The sequence below is a fragment of the Spermophilus citellus genome (genome assembly GCF_964194105.1).
Source record: "Spermophilus citellus genome assembly, chromosome: 7".
Lineage (NCBI taxonomy): Eukaryota > Metazoa > Chordata > Mammalia > Rodentia > Sciuridae > Spermophilus > Spermophilus citellus.
This window is the reverse complement of record NC_138188.1, coordinates 4,425,488-4,448,752: the sequence shown is the minus strand read 5'-3', so window position 1 is coordinate 4,448,752 and position 23,265 is coordinate 4,425,488.

The window sequence follows — 23,265 nt, the reverse complement described above, 5'->3', positions numbered from 1 at the left end:
CCAGGCTTCCCAAAATTACGAATCTCCAGAAATCTCAGCAAATATTTTTTCACCCAAACTGGATGATACTTTCAGGTAATGATCAGTACACTAAGGTGACTTGGTTCCCCAAATTTCGTTCTTCTATGTTGAAGCGTTCGTTTCCAGTAACAGTTTGAATTTTAGGTTTCACTCTGTTTTCTCCTATATTGATAGATGTATTTGGAACTCTGAATCCAACAAGGTTTGTGCTAGGTTCTTGAAACTTGACACAATAAAGTAGTTTCACGTTCTATCTCTGTGTTTTGTTTCCTCTTGATGTAGCCCTAACAGTGACTGGCGAGAAACACTTTCATGGAAAGGGATTGCCAGGCTTCCCAAATATATGAATCTCCAGAAATCTCAGGAAATATTTTTTCACCCAAACACGATGATATTTCAGGTAATGATCAGTACACTAAGGTGACTTGGTTCCCCAAACTTCGTTTTTCTATGTTAAAGCGTTCGTTTCCAGTAACAGTTTGAATTTTTAGGTTTCACTCTGTTTTCTCCTATATTGATAGATGTATTTGGAAGTCTAAATCCAACACGGTTTGTGCTAGCTTCTTGAAACTTGACACAATAAAGTAGTTTCACGTTCTATCTCTATGTTTTGTTTCCTCTTGATGTAGCCCTAAGCAGTGACTGGCGAGAAACACTTTCATGGAAAGGGGTTGCCAGGCTTCCCAAAATTACGAATCTGCAGAAATCTCAGCAAATATTTTTTCACCCAAACTGGATGATACTTTCAGGTAATGATCAGTACACTAAGGCGACTTGGTTCCCCAAATTTCGTTCTTCTATGTTGAAGCGTTCGTTTCCAGTAACAGTTTGAATTTTTAGGTTTCACTCTGTTTTCTCCTATATTAATGATGTATTTGGAACTCTAAATCCAACACGGTTTGTGCTAGCTTCTTGAAACTTGACACAATAAAGTAGTTTCACGTTCTATCTCTATGTTTTGTTTCCTCTTGATGTAGCCCTAAGCAGTGACTGGCGAGAAACACTTTCATGGAAAGGGGTTGCCAGGCTTCCCAAAATTACGAATCTCCAGAAATCTCAGCAAATATTTTTTCACCCAAACAGGATGATACTTTCAGGTAATGATCAGTACACTAAGGCGACTTGGTTCCCCAAATTTCGTTCTTCTATGTTGAAGCGTTCGTTTCCAGTAACAGTTTGAATTTTAGGTTTCACTCTGTTTTCTCCTATATTGATAGATGTATTTGGAACTCTGAATCAAACACGGTTTGTGCTAGGTTCTTGAAACTTGACACAATAAAGAAGTTTCACGTTCTATCTCTATGATTTGTTTCCTCTTGATGTAGCCCTAACAGTGACTGGCGAGAAACACTTTCATGGAAAGGGGTTGCCAGGCTTCCCAAATATATGAATCTCCAGAAATCTCAGGAAATATTTTTTCACCCAAACAGGATGATACTTTCAGGTAATGATCAGTACACTAAGGCGACTTGGTTCCCCAAACTTCGTTTTTCTATGTTAAACCGTTCGTTTCCAGTAACAGTTTGAATTTTTAGGTTTCACTCTGTTTTCTCCTATATTGATAGATGTATTTGGAACTCTAAATCCAACACGGTTTGTGCTAGCTTCTTGAAACTTGACACAATAAAGTAGTTTCACGTTCTATCTCTGTTTTGTTTCCTCTTGATGTAGCCCTAAGCAGTGACTGGCGAGAAACACTTTCATGGAAAGGGGTTGCCAGGCTTCCCAAAATTACGAATCTCCAGAAATCTCAGCAAATATTTTTTCACCCAAACTGGATGATACTTTCAGGTAATGATCAGTACACTAAGGCGACTTGGTTCCCCAAATCTCGTTCTTCTATGTTGAAGCGTTCGTTTCCAGTAAAAGTTTGAATTTTTAGGTTTCACTCTGTTTTCTCCTATATTGATAGATGTATTTGGAACTCTGAATCCAACAAGGTTTGTGCTAGGTTCTTGAAACTTGACACAATAAAGTAGTTTCACGTTCTATCTCTGTGTTTTGTTTTCTCTTGATGTAGCCCTAACAGTGACTGGCGAGAAACACTTTCATGGAAAGGGGTTGCCGGGCTTCCCAAATATATGAATCTCCAGAAATCTCAGGAAATATTTTTTCACCCAAACAGGATGATACTTTCAGGTAATGATCAGTACACTAAGGCGACTTGGTTCCCCAAACTTCGTTTTTCTACGTTTTCAGCGTTCGTTTCCAGTAACAGTTTGAATTTTTAGGTTTCACTCTGTTTTCTCCTATATTGATAGATGTATTTGGAAGTCTAAATCCAACACGGTTTGTGCTAGCTTCTTGAAACTTGACACAATAAAGTAGTTTCACGTTCTATCTCTATGTTTTGTTTCCTCTTGATGTAGCTCTAAGCAGTGACTGGCGAGAAACACTTTCATGGAAAGGGGTTGCCAGGCTTCCCAAAATTATGAATCTCCAGAAATCTCAGCAAATATTTTTTCACCCAAACTGGATGATACTTTCAGGTAATGATCAGTATACTAAGGCGACTTGGTTCCCCAAATTTCGTTCTTCTATGTTGAAGCGTTCGTTTCCAGTAACAGTTTGAATTTTTAGGTTTCACTCTGTTTTCTCCTATATTGATAGATGTATTTGGAAGTCTAAATCCAACACGGTTTGTGCTAGCTTCTTGAAACTTGACACAATAAAGTAGTTTCACGTTCTATCTCTATGTTTTGTTTCCTCTTGATGTAGCCCTAAGCAGTGACTGGCGAGAAACACTTTCATGGAAAGGGGTTGCCAGGCTTCCCAAAATTACGAATCTCCAGAAATCTCAGCAAATATTTTTTCACCCAAACAGGATGATACTTTCAGGTAATGATCAGTACACTAAGGCGACTTGGTACCCCAAATTTCGTTCTTCTATGTTGAAGCGTTCGTTTCCAGTAATAGTTTGAATTTTAGGTTTCACTCTGTTTTCTCCTATATCGATAGATGTATTTGGAACTCTGAATCCAACAAGGTTTGTGCTAGGTTCTTGAAACTTGACACAATAAAGTAGTTTCACGTTCTATCTCTATGTTTTGTTTCCTCTTGATGTAGCCCTAACAGTGACTGGCGAGAAACACTTTCATGGAAAGGGGTTGCCAGGCTTCCCAAATATATGAATCTCCAGAAATCTCAGGAAATATTTTTTCACCCAAACATGATGATACTTTCAGGTAATGATCAGTACATTAAGGCGACTTGGTTCCCCAAATTTCGTTTTTCTATGTTAAAGCGTTCGTTTCCAGTAACAGTTTGAATTTTTAGGTTTCACTCTGTTTTCTCCTATATTGATAGATGTATTTGGAAGACTAAATCCAACACGGTTTGTGCTAGCTTCTTGAAACTTGACACAATAAAGTAGTTTCACGTTCTATCTCTATGTTTTGTTTCCTCTTGATGTAGCCCTAAGCATTGACTGGCGAGAAACACTTTCATGGAAAGGGGTTGCCAGGCTTCCCAAAATTACGAATCTCCAGAAATCTCAGCAAATATTTTTTCACCCAAACTGGATGATACTTTCAGGTAATGATCAGTACACTAAGGCGACTTGGTTCCCCAAATTTCGTTCTTCTATGTTGAAGCGTTCGTTTCCAGTAACAGTTTGAATTTTTAGGTTTCACTCTGTTTTCTCCTATATTGATAGATGTATTTGGAAGTCTAAATCCAACACGGTTTGTGCTAGCTTCTTGAAACTTGACACAATAAAGTAGTTTCACGTTCTATCTCTGTTTTGTTTCCTCTTGATGTAGCCCTAAGCAGTGACTGGCGAGAAACACTTTCATGGAAAGGGGTTGCCAGGCTTCCCAAAATTACGAATCTCCAGAAATCTCAGCAAATATTTTTTCACCCAAACTGGATGATACTTTCAGGTAATGATCAGTACACTAAGGCGACTTGGTTCCCCAAATTTCGTTCTTCTATGTTGAAGCGTTGGTTTCCAGTAACAGTTTGAATTTTAGGTTTCACTCTGTTTTCTCCTATATTGATAGATGTATTTGGAACTCTGAATCCAACAAGGTTTGTGCTAGGTTCTTGAAACTTGACACAATAAAGTAGTTTCACGTTCTATCTCTGTGTTTTGTTTCCTCTTGATGTAGCCCTAACAGTGACTGGCGAGAAACACTTTCATAGAAAGGGGTTGCCAGGCTTCCCAAATATATGAATCTCCAGAAATCTCAGGAAATATTTTTTCACCCAAACAGGATGATACTTTCAGGTAATGATCAGTACACTAAGGCGACTTGGTTCCCCAAACTTCGTTTTTCTATGTTTTCAGCGTTCGTTTCCAGTAACAGTTTGAATTTTTAGGTTTCACTCTGTTTTCTCCTATATTGATAGATGTATTTGGAAGTCTAAATCCAACACGGTTTGTGCTAGCTTCTTGAAACTTGACACAATAAAGTAGTTTCACGTTCTATCTCTATGTTTTGTTTCCTCTTGATGTAGCCCTAAGCAGTGACTGGCGAGAAACACTTTCATGGAAAGGGGTTGCCAGGCTTCCCAAAATTACGAATCTCCAGAAATCTCAGCAAATATTTTTTCACCCAAACTGGATGATACTTTCAGGTAATGATCAGTACACTAAGGCGACTTGGTTCCCCAAATTTCGTTCTTCTATGTTGAAGCGTTCGTTTCCAGTAACAGTTTGAATTTTTAGGTTTCACTCTGTTTTCTCCTATATTGATAGATGTATTTGGAACTCTAAATCCAACACGGTTTGTGCTAGCTTCTTGAAACTTGACACAATAAAGTAGTTTCAAGTTCTATCTCTATGTTTTGTTTCCTCTTGATGTAGCCCTAAGCAGTGACTGGCGAGATACACTTTCATGGAAAGGGGTTGCCAGGCTTCCCAAAATTACGAATCTCCAGAAATCTCAGCAAATATTTTTTCACCCAAACTGGATGACACTTTCAGGTAATAATCAGTACACTAAGGCGACTTGGTACCCCAAATTTCGTTCTTCTATGTTGAAGCGTTCATTTCCAGTAACAGTTTGAATTTTTAGGTTTCACTCTGTTTTCTCCTATATTGATAGATGTATTTGGAACTCTAAATCCAACACGGTTTGTGCTAGCTTCTTGAAACTTTACACAATAAAGTAGTTTCACGTTCTATCTCTATGTTTTCTTTCCTCTTGATGTAGCCCTAACAGTGACTGGCGAGAAACACTTTCATGGAAAGGGGTTGCCAGGCTTCCCAAATATATGAATCTCCAGAAATCTCAGGAAATATTTTTTCACCCAAACAGGATGATACTTTCAGGTAATGATCAGTACACTAAGGCGACTTGGTTCCCCAAATTTCGTTCTTCTATGTTGAAGGGTTCGTTTCCAGTAACAGTTTGAATTTTTAGGTTTCACTCTGTTTTCTCCTATATTGATAGATGTATTTGGAAGTCTAAATCCAACACGGTTTGTGCTAGCTTCTTGAAACTTGACACAATAAAGTAGTTTCACATTCTATCTCTATGTTTTGTTTCCTCTTGATGCAGCCCTAAGCAGTGACTGGCGAGAAACACTTTCATGGAAAGGGGTTGCCAGGCTTCCCAAAATTACGAATCTCCAGAAATCTCAGCAAATATTTTTTCACCCAAACTGGATGATACTTTCAGGTAATGATCAGTACACTAAGGCGACTTGGTTCCCCAAATTTCGTTCTCTATGTTGAAGCGTTCGTTTCCAGTAACACTTTGAATTTTTAGGTTTCACTCTGTTTTCTCCTATATTGATAGATGTATTTGGAACTCTAAATCCAACACGGTTTGTGCTAGCTTCTTGAAACTTGACACAATAAAGTAGTTTCACGTTCTATCTCTATGTTTTGTTTCCTCTTGATGTAGCCCTAAGCAGTGACTGGCGAGAAACACTTTCATGGAAAGGGGTTGCCAGGCTTCCCAAAATTACGAATCTACAGAAATCTCAGCAAATATTTTTTCACCCAAACTGGGTGATACTTTCAGGTAATGATCAGTACACTAAGGCGACTTGGTTCCCCAAATTTCGTTCTTCTATGTTGAAGCGTTCGTTTCCAGTAACAGTTTGAATTTTTAGGTTTCACTCTGTTTTCTCCTATATTGATAGATGTATTTGGAACTCTGAATACAACAAGGTTTGTGGTAGGTTCTTGAAACTTGACACAATAAAGTAGTTTCACGTTCTATCTCTATGTTTTGTTTCCTCTTGATGTAGCCCTAACAGTGACTGGCGAGAAACACTTTCATGGAAAGGGATTGCCAGGCTTTCCAAAATTACGAATCTCCAGAAATCTCAGCAAATATTTTTTCACCCAAACTGGATGATACTTTCAGGTAATGATCAGTACATTAAGGCGACTTGGTTCCCCAAATTTCGTTCTTCTATGTTGAAGCGTTCGTTTCCAGTAACAGTTTGAATTTTAGGTTTCACTCTGTTTTCTCCTATATTGATAGATGTATTTGGAACTCTGAATCCAACAAGGTTTGTGCTAGGTTCTTGAAACTTGACACAATAAAGTAGTTTCACGTTCTGTCTCTGTGTTTTGTTTCCTCTTGATGTAGCCCTAACAGTGACTGGCGAGAAACACTTTCATGGAAAGGGATTGCCAGGCTTCCCAAATATATGAATCTCCAGAAATCTCAGGAAATATTTTTTCACCCAAACACGATGATATTTCAGGTAATGATCAGTACACTAAGGCGACTTGGTTCCCCAAACTTCGTTTTTCTATGTTAAAGCGTTCGTTTCCAGTAACAGTTTGAATTTTTAGGTTTCACTCTGTTTTCTCCTATATTGATAGATGTATTTGGAAGTCTAAATCCAACACGGTTTGTGCTAGCTTCTTGAAACTTGACACAATAAAGTAGTTTCACGTTCTATCTCTATGTTTTGTTTCCTCTTGATGTAGCCCTAAGCAGTGACTGGCGAGAAACACTTTCATGGAAAGGGGTTGCCAGGCTTCCCAAAATTACGAATCTCCAGAAATCTCAGCAAATATTTTTTCACCCAAACTGGATGATACTTTCAGGTAATGATCAGTACACTAAGGCGACTTGGTTCCCCAAATTTCGTTCTTCTATGTTGAAGCGTTCGTTTCCAGTAACAGTTTGAATTTTTAGGTTTCACTCTGTTTTCTCCTATATTGATAGATGTATTTGGAACTCTAAATCCAACACGGTTTGTGCTAGCTTCTTGAAACTTGACACAATAAAGTAGTTTCAAGTTCTATCTCTATGTTTTGTTTCCTCTTGATGTAGCCCTAAGCAGTGACTGGCGAGATACACTTTCATGGAAAGGGGTTGCCAGGCTTCCCAAAATTACGAATCTCCAGAAATCTCAGCAAATATTTTTTCACCCAAACTGGATGACACTTTCAGGTAATAATCAGTACACTAAGGCGACTTGGTACCCCAAATTTCGTTCTTCTATGTTGAAGCGTTCATTTCCAGTAACAGTTTGAATTTTTAGGTTTCACTCTGTTTTCTCCTATATTGATAGATGTATTTGGAACTCTAAATCCAACACGGTTTGTGCTAGCTTCTTGAAACTTTACACAATAAAGTAGTTTCACGTTCTATCTCTATGTTTTCTTTCCTCTTGATGTAGCCCTAACAGTGACTGGCGAGAAACACTTTCATGGAAAGGGGTTGCCAGGCTTCCCAAATATATGAATCTCCAGAAATCTCAGGAAATATTTTTTCACCCAAACAGGATGATACTTTCAGGTAATGATCAGTACACTAAGGCGACTTGGTTCCCCAAATTTCGTTCTTCTATGTTGAAGGGTTCGTTTCCAGTAACAGTTTGAATTTTTAGGTTTCACTCTGTTTTCTCCTATATTGATAGATGTATTTGGAAGTCTAAATCCAACACGGTTTGTGCTAGCTTCTTGAAACTTGACACAATAAAGTAGTTTCACATTCTATCTCTATGTTTTGTTTCCTCTTGATGCAGCCCTAAGCAGTGACTGGCGAGAAACACTTTCATGGAAAGGGGTTGCCAGGCTTCCCAAAATTACGAATCTCCAGAAATCTCAGCAAATATTTTTTCACCCAAACTGGATGATACTTTCAGGTAATGATCAGTACACTAAGGCGACTTGGTTCCCCAAATTTCGTTCTCTATGTTGAAGCGTTCGTTTCCAGTAACACTTTGAATTTTTAGGTTTCACTCTGTTTTCTCCTATATTGATAGATGTATTTGGAACTCTAAATCCAACACGGTTTGTGCTAGCTTCTTGAAACTTGACACAATAAAGTAGTTTCACGTTCTATCTCTATGTTTTGTTTCCTCTTGATGTAGCCCTAAGCAGTGACTGGCGAGAAACACTTTCATGGAAAGGGGTTGCCAGGCTTCCCAAAATTACGAATCTACAGAAATCTCAGCAAATATTTTTTCACCCAAACTGGGTGATACTTTCAGGTAATGATCAGTACACTAAGGCGACTTGGTTCCCCAAATTTCGTTCTTCTATGTTGAAGCGTTCGTTTCCAGTAACAGTTTGAATTTTTAGGTTTCACTCTGTTTTCTCCTATATTGATAGATGTATTTGGAACTCTGAATACAACAAGGTTTGTGGTAGGTTCTTGAAACTTGACACAATAAAGTAGTTTCACGTTCTATCTCTATGTTTTGTTTCCTCTTGATGTAGCCCTAACAGTGACTGGCGAGAAACACTTTCATGGAAAGGGATTGCCAGGCTTCCCAAAATTACGAATCTCCAGAAATCTCAGCAAATATTTTTTCACCCAAACTGGATGATACTTTCAGGTAATGATCAGTACATTAAGGCGACTTGGTTCCCCAAATTTCGTTCTTCTATGTTGAAGCGTTCGTTTCCAGTAACAGTTTGAATTTTAGGTTTCACTCTGTTTTCTCCTATATTGATAGATGTATTTGGAACTCTGAATCCAACAAGGTTTGTGCTAGGTTCTTGAAACTTGACACAATAAAGTAGTTTCACGTTCTATCTCTGTGTTTTGTTTCCTCTTGATGTAGCCCTAACAGTGACTGGCGAGAAACACTTTCATGGAAAGGGATTGCCAGGCTTCCCAAATATATGAATCTCCAGAAATCTCAGGAAATATTTTTTCACCCAAACACGATGATATTTCAGGTAATGATCAGTACACTAAGGCGACTTGGTTCCCCAAACTTCGTTTTTCTATGTTAAAGCGTTCGTTTCCAGTAACAGTTTGAATTTTTAGGTTTCACTCTGTTTTCTCCTATATTGATAGATGTATTTGGAAGTCTAAATCCAACACGGTTTGTGCTAGCTTCTTGAAACTTGACACAATAAAGTAGTTTCACGTTCTATCTCTATGTTTTGTTTCCTCTTGATGTAGCCCTAAGCAGTGACTGGCGAGAAACACTTTCATGGAAAGGGGTTGCCAGGCTTCCCAAAATTACGAATCTCCAGAAATCTCAGGAAATATTTTTTCACCCAAACTGGATGATACTTTCAGGTAATGATCAGTACACTAAGGCGACTTGGTTCCCCAAATTTCGTTCTTCTATGTTGAAGCGTTCGTTTCCAGTAACAGTTTAAATTTTTAGGTTTCACTCTGTTTTCTCCTATATTGATAGATGTATTTGGAACTCTAAATCCAACACGGTTTGTGCTAGCTTCTTGAAACTTGACACAATAAAGTAGTTTCAAGTTCTATCTCTATGTTTTGTTTCCTCTTGATGTAGCCCTAAGCAGTGACTGGTGAGATACACTTTCATGGAAAGGGGTTGCCAGGCTTCCCAAAATTACGAGTCTCCAGAAATCTCAGCAAATATTTTTTCACCCAAACTGGATGACACTTTCAGGTAATGATCAGTACACTAAGGCGACTTGGTTCCCCAAATTTCGTTCTTCTATGTTGAAGTATTCGTTTCCAGTAACAGTTTGAATTTTTAGGTTTCACTCTGTTTTCTCCTATATTGATAGATGTATTTGGAACTCTAAATCCAACACGGTTTGTGCTAGCTTCTTGAAACTTGACACAATAAAGTAGTTTCACGTTCTATCTCTATGTTTTGTTTCCTCTTGATGTAGCCCTAAGCAGTGACTGGCGAGAAACACTTTCATGGAAAGGGGTTGCCAGGCTTCCCAAAATTACGAATCTCCAGAATTCTCAGCAAATATTTTTTCACCCAAACTGGATGATACTTTCAGGTAATGATCAGTACACTAAGGCGACTTGGTTCACCAAATGTCGTTCTTCTATGTTGAAGCGTTCGTTTCCAGTAACAGTTTGAATTTTAGGTTTCACTCTGTTTTCTCCTATATTTATAGATGTATTTGGAACTCTGAATCCAACAAGGTTTGTGCTAGGTTCTTGAAACTTGACACAATAAAGAAGTTTCACGTTCTATCTCTATGTTTTGTTTCCTCTTGATGTAGCCCTAACAGTGACTGGAGAGAAACACTTTCATGGAAAGGGATTGCCAGGCTTCCCAAATATATGAATCTCCAGAAATCTCAGGAAATATTTTTTCACCCAAACACGATGATATTTCAGGTAATGATCAGTACACTAAGGCGACTTGGTTCCCCAAACTTCGTTTTTCTATGTTAAAGCGTTCGTTTCCAGTAACAGTTTGAATTTTTAGGTTTCACTCTGTTTTCTCCTATATTGATAGATGTATTTGGAAGTCTAAATCCAACACGGTTTGTGCTAGCTTCTTGAAACTTGACACAATAAAGTAGTTTCACGTTCTATCTCTATGTTTTGTTTCCTCTTGATGTAGCCCTAAGCAGTGACTGGCGAGAAACACTTTCATGGAAAGGGGTTGCCAGGCTTCCCAAAATTACGAATCTACAGAAATCTCAGCAAATATTTTTTCACCCAAACTGGGTGATACTTTCAGGTAATGATCAGTACACTAAGGCGACTTGGTTCCCCAAATTTCGTTCTTCTATGTTGAAGCGTTCGTTTCCAGTAACAGTTTGAATTTTTAGGTTTCACTCTGTTTTCTCCTATATTGATAGATGTATTTGGAACTCTGAATACAACAAGGTTTGTGGTAGGTTCTTGAAACTTGACACAATAAAGTAGTTTCACGTTCTATCTCTATGTTTTGTTTCCTCTTGATGTAGCCCTAACAGTGACTGGCGAGAAACACTTTCATGGAAAGGGATTGCCAGGCTTCCCAAAATTACGAATCTCCAGAAATCTCAGCAAATATTTTTTCACCCAAACTGGATGATACTTTCAGGTAATGATCAGTACATTAAGGCGACTTGGTTCCCCAAATTTCGTTCTTCTATGTTGAAGCGTTCGTTTCCAGTAACAGTTTGAATTTTAGGTTTCACTCTGTTTTCTCCTATATTGATAGATGTATTTGGAACTCTGAATCCAACAAGGTTTGTGCTAGGTTCTTGAAACTTGACACAATAAAGTAGTTTCACGTTCTATCTCTGTGTTTTGTTTCCTCTTGATGTAGCCCTAAGCAGTGACTGGCGAGAAACACTTTCATGGAAAGGGATTGCCAGGCTTCCCAAATATATGAATCTCCAGAAATCTCAGGAAATATTTTTTCACCCAAACACGATGATATTTCAGGTAATGATCAGTACACTAAGGCGACTTGGTTCCCCAAACTTCGTTTTTCTATGTTAAAGCGTTCGTTTCCAGTAACAGTTTGAATTTTTAGGTTTCACTCTGTTTTCTCCTATATTGATAGATGTATTTGGAAGTCTAAATCCAACACGGTTTGTGCTAGCTTCTTGAAACTTGACACAATAAAGTAGTTTCACGTTCTATCTCTATGTTTTGTTTCCTCTTGATGTAGCCCTAAGCAGTGACTGGCGAGAAACACTTTCATGGAAAGGGGTTGCCAGGCTTCCCAAAATTACGAATCTCCAGAAATCTCAGGAAATATTTTTTCACCCAAACTGGATGATACTTTCAGGTAATGATCAGTACACTAAGGCGACTTGGTTCCCCAAATTTCGTTCTTCTATGTTGAAGCGTTCGTTTCCAGTAACAGTTTAAATTTTTAGGTTTCACTCTGTTTTCTCCTATATTGATAGATGTATTTGGAACTCTAAATCCAACACGGTTTGTGCTAGCTTCTTGAAACTTGACACAATAAAGTAGTTTCAAGTTCTATCTCTATGTTTTGTTTCCTCTTGATGTAGCCCTAAGCAGTGACTGGTGAGATACACTTTCATGGAAAGGGGTTGCCAGGCTTCCCAAAATTACGAATCTGCAGAAATCTCAGCAAATATTTTTTCACCCAAACTGGATGACACTTTCAGGTAATGATCAGTACACTAAGGCGACTTGGTTCCCCAAATTTCGTTCTTCTATGTTGAAGCATTCGTTTCCAGTAACAGTTTGAATTTTTAGGTTTCACTCTGTTTTCTCCTATATTGATAGATGTATTTGGAACTCTAAATCCAACACGGTTTGTGCTAGCTTCTTGAAACTTGACACAATAAAGTAGTTTCACGTTCTATCTCTATGTTTTGTTTCCTCTTGATGTAGCCCTAAGCAGTGACTGGCGAGAAACACTTTCATGGAAAGGGGTTGCCAGGCTTCCCAAAATTACGAATCTCCAGAAATCTCAGCAAATATTTTTTCACCCAAACTGGATGATACTTTCAGGTAATGATCAGTACACTAAGGCGACTTGGTTCACCAAATGTCGTTCTTCTATGTTGAAGCGTTCGTTTCCAGTAACAGTTTGAATTTTAGGTTTCACTCTGTTTTCTCCTATATTTATAGATGTATTTGGAACTCTAAATCCAACAAGGTTTGTGCTAGGTTCTTGAAACTTGACACAATAAAGAAGTTTCACGTTCTATCTCTATGTTTTGTTTCCTCTTGATGTAGCCCTAACAGTGACTGGCGAGAAACACTTTCATGGAAAGGGGTTGCCAGGCTTCCCAAATATATGAATCTCCAGAAATCTCAGCAAATATTTTTTCACCCAAACTGGATGATACTTTCAGGTAATGATCAGTACACTAAGGCGACTTGGTTCCCCAAATTTCGTTCTTCTATGTTGAAGCGTTCGTTTCCAGTAACAGTTTGAATTTTTAGGTTTCACTCTGTTTTCTCCTATATTGATAGATGTATTTGGAACTCTAAATCCAACACGGTTTGTGCTAGCTTCTTGAAACTTGACACAATAATGTAGTTTCACGTTCTATCTCTGTTTTGTTTCCTCTTGATGTAGCCCTAAGCAGTGACTGGCGAGAAACACTTTCATGGAAAGGGGTTGCCAGGCTTCCCAAAATTACGAATCTCCAGAAATCTCAGCAAATATTTTTTCACCCAAACTGGATGATACTTTCAGGTAATGATCAGTACACTAAGGCGACTTGGTTCCCCAAATTTCGTTCTTCTATGTTGAAGCGTTCATTTCCAGTAACAGTTTGAATTTTTAGGTTTCACTCTGTTTTCTCCTATATTGATAGATGTATTTGGAACTCTAAATCCAACACGGTTTGTGCTAGCTTCTTGAAACTTGACACAATAAAGTAGTTTCACGTTCTATCTCTATGTTTTGTTTCCTCTTGATGTAGCCCTAAGCAGTGACTGGCGAGAAACACTTTCATGGAAAGGGGTTGCCAGGCTTCCCAAAATTACGAATCTACAGAAATCTCAGCAAATATTTTTTCACCCAAACTGGATGATACTTTCAGGTAATGATCAGTACACTAAGGCGACTTGGTTCCCCAAATTTCCTTCTTCTATGTTGAAGCGTTCGTTTCCAGTAAAAGTTTGAATTTTTAGGTTTCACTCTGTTTTCTCCTATATTGATAGATGTATTTGGAACTCTGAATACAACACGGTTTGTGCTAGCTTCTTGAAACTTGACACAATAAAGTAGTTTCAAGTTCTATCTCTATGTTTTGTTTCCTCTTGATGTAGCCCTAACAGTGACTGGCGAGAAACACTTTCATGGAAAGGGGTTGCCAGGCTTCCCAAAATTACGAATCTCCAGAAATCTCAGCAAATATTTTTTCACCCAAACTGGATGATACTTTCAGGTAATGATCAGTACACTAAGGTGACTTGGTTCCCCAAATTTCGTTCTTCTATGTTGAAGCGTTCGTTTCCAGTAACAGTTTGAATTTTAGGTTTCACTCTGTTTTCTCCTATATTGATAGATGTATTTGGAACTCTGAATCCAACAAGGTTTGTGCTAGGTTCTTGAAACTTGACACAATAAAGTAGTTTCACGTTCTATCTCTGTGTTTTGTTTCCTCTTGATGTAGCCCTAACAGTGACTGGAGAGAAACACTTTCATGGAAAGGGATTGCCAGGCTTCCCAAATATATGAATCTCCAGAAATCTCAGGAAATATTTTTTCACCCAAACATGATGATATTTCAGGTAATGATTAGTACACTAAGGCGACTTGGTTCCCCAAACTTCGTTTTTCTATGTTAAAGCGTTCGTTTCCAGTAACAGTTTGAATTTTTAGGTTTCACTCTGTTTTCTCCTATATTGATAGATGTATTTGGAAGTCTAAATCCAACACGGTTTGTGCTAGCTTCTTGAAACTTGACACAATAAAGTAGTTTCACGTTCTATCTCTATGTTTTGTTTCCTCTTGATGTAGCCCTAAGCAGTGACTGGCGAGAAACACTTTCATGGAAAGGGGTTGCCAGGCTTCCCAAAATTACGAATCTCCAGAAATCTCAGCAAATATTTTTTCACCCAAACAGGATGATACTTTCATGTAATGATCAGTACACTAAGGCGACTTGGTTCCCCAAATTTCGTTCTTCTATGTTGAAGCATTCGTTTCCAGTAACAGTTTGAATTTTTAGGTTTCACTCTGTTTTCTCCTATATTGATAGATGTATTTGGAAGTCTAAATCCAACACGGTTTGTGCTAGCTTCTTGAAACTTGACACAATAAAGTAGTTTCACGTTCTATCTCTATGTTTTGTTTCCTCTTGATGTAGCCCTAAGCAGTGACTGGCGAGAAACACTTTCATGGAAAGGGGTTGCCAGGCTTCCCAAAATTACAAATCTCCAGAAATCTGAGGAAATATTTTTTCACCCAAACTGGATGATACTTTCAGGTAATGATCAGTACACTAAGGCGACTTGGTTCCCCAAATTTCGTTCTTCTATGTTGAAGCGTTCGTTTCCAGTAACAGTTTGAATTTTTAGGTTTCACTCTGTTTTCTCCTATATTGATAGATGTATTTGGAACTCTAAATCCAACACGGTTTGTGCTAGCTTTTTGAAACTTGACACAATAAAGTAGTTTCAAGTTCTATCTCTGTGTTTTGTTTCCTCTTGATGTAGCCCTAAGCAGTGACTGGCGAGATACACTTTCATGGAAAGGGGTTGCCAGGCTTCCCAAAATTACGAATCTCCAGAAATCTCAGCAAATATTTTTTCACCCAAACTGGATGACACTTTCAGGTAATGATCAGTACACTAAGGCGACTTGGTTCCCCAAATTTCGTTCTTCTATGTTGAAGCATTCGTTTCCAGTAACAGTTTGAATTTTTAGGTTTCACTCTGTTTTCTCCTATATTGATAGATGTATTTGGAACTCTAAATCCAACACGGTTTGTGCTAGCTTCTTGAAACTTGACACAATAAAGTAGTTTCACATTCTATCTCTATGTTTTGTTTCCTCTTGATGTAGCCCTAAGCAGTGACTGGCGAGAAACACTTTCATGGAAAGGGGTTGCCAGGCTTCCCAAAATTACGAATCTCCAGAAATCTCAGCAAATATTTTTTCACCCAAACTGGATGATACTTTCAGGTAATGATCAGTACACTAAGGCGACTTGGTTTCCCAAATTTCGTTCTTCTATGTTGAAGCGTTCGTTTCCAGTAACAGTTTGAATTTTAGGTTTCACTCTGTTTTCTCCTATATTTATAGATGTATTTGGAACTCTGAATCCAACAAGGTTTGTGCTAGGTTCTTGAAACTTGACACAATAAAGAAGTTTCACGTTCTATCTCTATATTTTGTTTCCTCTTGATGTAGCCCTAACAGTGACTGGCGAGAAACACTTTCATGGAAAGGGGTTGCCAGGCTTCCCAAATATATGAATCTCCAGAAATCTCAGCAAATATTTTTTCACCCAAACTGGATGATACTTTCAGGTAATGATCAGTACACTAAGGCGACTTGGTTCCCCAAATGTCGTTCTTCTATGTTGAAGCGTTCGTTTCCAGTAACAGTTTGAATTTTTAGGTTTCACTCTGTTTTCTCCTATATTGATAGATGTATTTGGAACTCTAAATCCAACACGGTTTGTGCTAGCTTCTTGAAACTTGACACAATAAAGTAGTTTCACGTTCTATCTCTGTTTTGTTTCCTCTTGATGTAGCCCTAAGCAGTGACTGGCGAGAAACACTTTCATGGAAAGGGGTTGCCAGGCTTCCCAAAATTACGAATCTCCAGAAATCTCAGCAAATATTTTTTCACCCAAACTGGATGATACTTTCAGGTAATGATCAGTACACTAAGGCGACTTGGTTCCCCAAATTTCGTTCTTCTATGTTGAAGCGTTCGTTTCCAGTAACAGTTTGAATTTTTAGGTTTCACTCTGTTTTCTCCTATATTGATAGATGTATTTGGAACTCTAAATCCAACACGGTTTGTGCTAGCTTCTTGAAACTTGACACAATAAAGTAGTTTCACGTTCTATCTCTATGTTTTGTTTCCTCTTGATGTAGCCCTAAGCAGTGACTGGCGAGAAACACTTTCATGGAAAGGGGTTGCCAGGCTTCCCAAAATTACGAATCTACAGAAATCTCAGCAAATATTTTTTCACCCAAACTGGATGATACTTTCAGGTAATGATCAGTACACTAAGGCGACTTGGTTCCCCAAATTTCCTTCTTCTATGTTGAAGCGCTCGTTTCCAGTAAAAGTTTGAATTTTTAGGTTTCACTCTGTTTTCTCCTATATTGATAGATGTATTTGGAACTCTGAATACAACACGGTTTGTGCTAGCTTCTTGAAACTTGACACAATAAAGTAGTTTCACGTTCTATCTCTATGTTTTGTTTCCTCTTGATGTAGCCCTAACAGTGACTGGCGAGAAACACTTTCATGGAAAGGGGTTGCCAGGCTTCCCAAAATTACGAATCTCCAGAAATCTCAGCAAATATTTTTTCACCCAAACTGGATGATACTTTCAGGTAATGATCAGTACACTAAGGTGACTTGGTTCCCCAAATTTCGTTCTTCTATGTTGAAGCGTTCGTTTCCAGTAACAGTTTGAATTTTAGGTTTCACTCTGTTTTCTCCTATATTGATAGATGTATTTGGAACTCTGAATCCAACAAGGTTTGTGCTAGGTTCTTGAAACTTGACACAATAAAGTAGTTTCACGTTCTATCTCTGTGTTTTGTTTCCTCTTGATGTAGCCCTAACAGTGACTGGAGAGAAACACTTTCATGGAAAGGGATTGCCAGGCTTCCCAAATATATGAATCTCCAGAAATCTCAGGAAATATTTTTTCACCCAAACACGATGATATTTCAGGTAATGATCAGTACACTAAGGCGACTTGGTTCCCCAAACTTCGTTTTTCTATGTTAAAGCGTTCGTTTCCAGTAACAGTTTGAATTTTTAGGTTTCACTCTGTTTTCTCCTATATTGATAGATGTATTTGGAAGTCTAAATCCAACACGGTTTGTGCTAGCTTCTTGAAACTTGACACAATAAAGTAGTTTCACGTTCTATCTCTATGTTTTGTTTCCTCTTGATGTAGCCCTAAGCAGTGACTGGCGAGAAACACTTTCATGGAAAGGGGTTGCCAGGCTTCCCAAAATTACGAATCTCCAGAAATCTCAGCAAATATTTTTTCACCCAAACAGGATGATACTTTCATGTAATGATCAGTACACTAAGGCGACTTGGTTCCCCAAATTTCGTTCTTCTATGTTGAAGCGTTCGTTTCCAGTAACAGTTTGAATTTTTAGGTTTCACTCTGTTTTCTCATATATTGATAGATGTATTTGGAAGTCTAAATCCAACACGGTTTGTGCTAGCTTCTTGAAACTTGACACAATAAAGTAGTTTCACGTTCTATCTCTATGTTTTGTTTCCTCTTGATGTAGCCCTAAGCAGTGACTGGCGAGAAACACTTTCATGGAAAGGGGTTGCCAGGCTTCCCAAAATTACGAATCTCCAGAAATCTGAGGAAATATTTTTTCACCCAAACTGGATGATACTTTCAGGTAATGATCAGTACACTAAGGCGACTTGGTTCCCCAAATTTCGTTCTTCTATGTTGAAGCGTTCGTTTCCAGTAACAGTTTGAATTTTTAGGTTTCACTCTGTTTTCTCCTATATTGATAGATGTATTTGGAACTCTAAATCCAACACGGTTTGTGCTAGCTTCTTGAAACTTGACACAATAAAGTAGTTTCACGTTCTATCTCTGTTTTGTTTCCTCTTGATGTAGCCCTAAGCAGTGACTGGCGAGAAACACTTTCATGGAAAGGGGTTGCCAGGCTTCCCAAAATTACGAATCTCCAGAAATCTCAGCAAATATTTTTTCACCCAAACTGGATGATACTTTCAGGTAATGATCAGTACACTAAGGCGACTTGGTTCCCCAAATTTCGTTCTTCTATGTTGAAGCGTTCGTTTCCAGTAACAGTTTGAATTTTTAGGTTTCACTCTGTTTTCTCCTATATTGATAGATGTATTTGGAACTCTAAATCCAACACGGTTTGTGCTAGCTTCTTGAAACTTGACACAATAAAGTAGTTTCACGTTCTATCTCTATGTTTTGTTTCCTCTTGATGTAGCCCTAAGCAGTGACTGGCGAGAAACACTTTCATGGAAAGGGGTTGCCAGGCTTCCCAAAATTACGAATCTACAGAAATCTCAGCAAATATTTTTTCACCCAAACTGGATGATACTTTCAGGTAATGATCAGTACACTAAGGCGACTTGGTTCCCCAAATTTCCTTCTTCTATGTTGAAGCGTTCGTTTCCAGTAAAAGTTTGAATTTTTAGGTTTCACTCTGTTTTCTCCTATATTGATAGATGTATTTGGAACTCTGAATACAACACGGTTTGTGCTAGCTTCTTGAAACTTGACACAATAAAGTAGTTTCACGTTCTATCTCTATGTTTTGTTTCCTCTTGATGTAGCCCTAACAGTGACTGGCGAGAAACACTTTCATGGAAAGGGGTTGCCAGGCTTCCCAAAATTACGAATCTCCAGAAATCTCAGCAAATATTTTTTCACCCAAACTGGATGATACTTTCAGGTAATGATCAGTACACTAAGGTGACTTGGTTCCCCAAATTTCGTTCTTCTATGTTGAAGCGTTCGTTTCCAGTAACAGTTTGAATTTTAGGTTTCACTCTGTTTTCTCCTATATTGATAGATATATTTGGAACTCTGAATCCAACAAGGTTTGTGCTAGGTTCTTGAAACTTGACACAATAAAGTAGTTTCACGTTCTATCTCTGTGTTTTGTTTCCTCTTGATGTAGCCCTAACAGTGACTGGCGAGAAACACTTTCATGGAAAGGGATTGCCAGGCTTCCCAAATATATGAATCTCCAGAAATCTCAGGAAATATTTTTTCACCCAAACACGATGATATTTCAGGTAATGATCAGTACACTAAGGCGACTTGGTTCCCCAAACTTCGTTTTTCTATGTTAAAGCGTTCGTTTCCAGTAACAGTTTGAATTTTTAGGTTTCACTCTGTTTTCTCCTATATTGATAGATGTATTTGGAAGTCTAAATCCAACACGGTTTGTGCTAGCTTCTTGAAACTTGACACAATAAAGTAGTTTCACGTTCTATCTCTATGTTTTGTTTCCTCTTGATGTAGCCCTAAGCAGTGACTGGCGAGAAACACTTTCATGGAAAGGGGTTGCCAGGCTTCCCAAAATTACGAATCTGCAGAAATCTCAGCAAATATTTTTTCACCCAAACTGGATGATACTTTCAGGTAATGATCAGTACACTAAGGCGACTTGGTTCCCCAAATTTCGTTCTTCTATGTTGAAGCGTTCGTTTCCAGTAACAGTTTGAATTTTTAGGTTTCACTCTGTTTTCTCCTATATTAATGATGTATTTGGAACTCTAAATCCAACACGGTTTGTGCTAGCTTCTTGAAACTTGACACAATAAAGTAGTTTCACGTTCTATCTCTATGTTTTGTTTCCTCTTGATGTAGCCCTAAGCAGTGACTGGCGAGAAACACTTTCATGGAAAGGGGTTGCCAGGCTTCCCAAAATTACGAATCTCCAGAAATCTCAGCAAATATTTTTTCACCCAAACAGGATGATACTTTCAGGTAATGATCAGTACACTAAGGCGACTTGGTTCCCCAAATTTCGTTCTTCTATGTTGAAGCGTTCGTTTCCAGTAACAGTTTGAATTTTAGGTTTCACTCTGTTTTCTCCTATATTGATAGATGTATTTGGAACTCTGAATCCAACACGGTTTGTGCTAGGTTCTTGAAACTTGACACAATAAAGAAGTTTCACGTTCTATCTCTATGATTTGTTTCCTCTTGATGTAGCCCTAACAGTGACTGGCGAGAAACACTTTCATGGAAAGGGGTTGCCAGGCTTCCCAAATATATGAATCTCCAGAAATCTCAGGAAATATTTTTTCACCCAAACAGGATGATACTTTCAGGTAATGATCAGTACACTAAGGCGACTTGGTTCCCCAAACTTCGTTTTTCTATGTTAAACCGTTCGTTTCCAGTAACAGTTTGAATTTTTAGGTTTCACTCTGTTTTCTCCTATATTGATAGATGTATTTGGAAGTCTAAATCCAACACGGTTTGTGCTAGCTTCTTGAAACTTGACACAATAAAGTAGTTTCACGTTCTATCTCTATGTTTTGTTTCCTCTTGATGTAGCCCTAAGCAGTGACTGGCGAGAAACACTTTCATGGAAAGGGGTTGCCAGGCTTCCCAAAATTACGAATCTCCAGAAATCTCAGCAAATATTTTTTCACCCAAACTGGATGATACTTTCAGGTAATGATCAGTACACTAAGGCGACTTGGTTCCCCAAATTTCGTTCTTCTATGTTGAAGCGTTCGTTTCCAGTAACAGTTTGAATTTTAGGTTTCACTCTGTTTTCTCCTATATTTATAGATGTATTTGGAACTCTGAATCCAACAAGGTTTGTGCTAGGTTCTTGAAACTTGACACAATAAAGAAGTTTCACGTTCTATCTCTATGTTTTGTTTCCTCTTGATGTAGCCCTAACAGTGACTGGCGAGAAACACTTTCATGGAAAGGGGTTGCCAGGCTTCCCAAATATATGAATCTCCAGAAATCTTAGCAAATATTTTTTCACCCAAACTGGATGATACTTTCAGGTAATGATCAGTACACTAAGGCGACTTGGTTCCCCAAATTTCGTTCTTCTATGTTGAAGCGTTCGTTTCCAGTAACAGTTTGAATTTTTAGGTTTCACTCTGTTTTCTCCTATATTGATAGATGTATTTGGAACTCTAAATCCAACACGGTTTGTGCTAGCTTCTTGAAACTTGACACAATAAAGTAGTTTCACGTTCTATCTCTGTTTTGTTTCCTCTTGATGTAGCCCTAAGCAGTGACTGGCGAGAAACACTTTCATGGAAAGGGGTTGCCAGGCTTCCCAAAATTACGAATCTCCAGAAATCTCAGCAAATATTTTTTCACCCAAACTGGATGATACTTTCAGGTAATGATCAGTACACTAAGGCGACTTGGTTCCCCAAATCTCGTTCTTCTATGTTGAAGCGTTCGTTTCCAGTAACAGTTTGAATTTTTAGGTTTCACTCTGTTTTCTCCTATATTGATAGATGTATTTGGACCTCTGAATACAACAAGGTTTGTGGTGTGTTCTTGAAACTTGACACAATAAAGTAGTTTCACGTTCTATCTCTATGTTTTGTTTCCTCTTGATGTAGCCCTAACAGTGACTGGCGAGAAACACTTTCATGGAAAGGGGTTGCCAGGCTTCCCAAAATTACGAATCTCCAGAAATCTCAGCAAATATTTTTTCACCCAAACTGGATGATACTTTCAGGTAATGATCAGTACACTAAGGCGACTTGGTTCCCCAAATTTCGTTCTTCTATGTTGAAGCGTTCGTTTCCAGTAACAGTTTGAATTTTAGGTTTCACTCTGTTTTCTCCTATATTGATAGATGTATTTGGAACTCTGAATCCAACAAGGTTTGTGCTAGGTTCTTGAAACTTGACACAATAAAGTAGTTTCACGTTCTATCTCTGTGTTTTGTTTTCTCTTGATGTAGCCCTAACAGTGACTGGCGAGAAACACTTTCATGGAAAGGGGTTGCCGGGCTTCCCAAATATATGAATCTCCAGAAATCTCAGGAAATATTTTTTCACCCAAACAGGATGATACTTTCAGGTAATGATCAGTACACTAAGGCGACTTGGTTCCCCAAACTTCGTTTTTCTACGTTTTCAGCGTTCGTTTCCAGTAACAGTTTGAATTTTTAGGTTTCACTCTGTTTTCTCCTATATTGATAGATGTATTTGGAAGTCTAAATCCAACACGGTTTGTGCTAGCTTCTTGAAACTTGACACAATAAAGTAGTTTCACGTTCTATCTCTATGTTTTGTTTCCTCTTGATGTAGCCCTAAGCAGTGACTGGCGAGAAACACTTTCATGGAAAGGGGTTGCCAGGCTTCCCAAAATTACGAATCTCCAGAAATCTCAGCAAATATTTTTTCACCCAAACAGGATGATACTTTCAGGTAATGATCAGTACACTAAGGCGACTTGGTACCCCAAATTTCGTTCTTCTATGTTGAAGCGTTCGTTTCCAGTAATAGTTTGAATTTTAGGTTTCACTCTGTTTTCTCCTATATCGATAGATGTATTTGGAACTCTGAATCCAACAAGGTTTGTGCTAGGTTCTTGAAACTTGACACAATAAAGTAGTTTCACGTTCTATCTCTATGTTTTGTTTCCTCTTGATGTAGCCCTAACAGTGACTGGCGAGAAACACTTTCATGGAAAGGGGTTGCCAGGCTTCCCAAATATATGAATCTCCAGAAATCTCAGGAAATATTTTTTCACCCAAACAGGATGATACTTTCAGGTAATGATCAGTACACTAAGGCGACTTGGTTCCCCAAACTTCGTTTTTCTACGTTTTCAGCGTTCGTTTCCAGTAACAGTTTGAATTTTTAGGTTTCACTCTGTTTTCTCCTATATTGATAGATGTATTTGGAAGTCTAAATCCAACACGGTTTGTGCTAGCTTCTTGAAACTTGACACAATAAAGTAGTTTCACGTTCTATCTCTATGTTTTGTTTCCT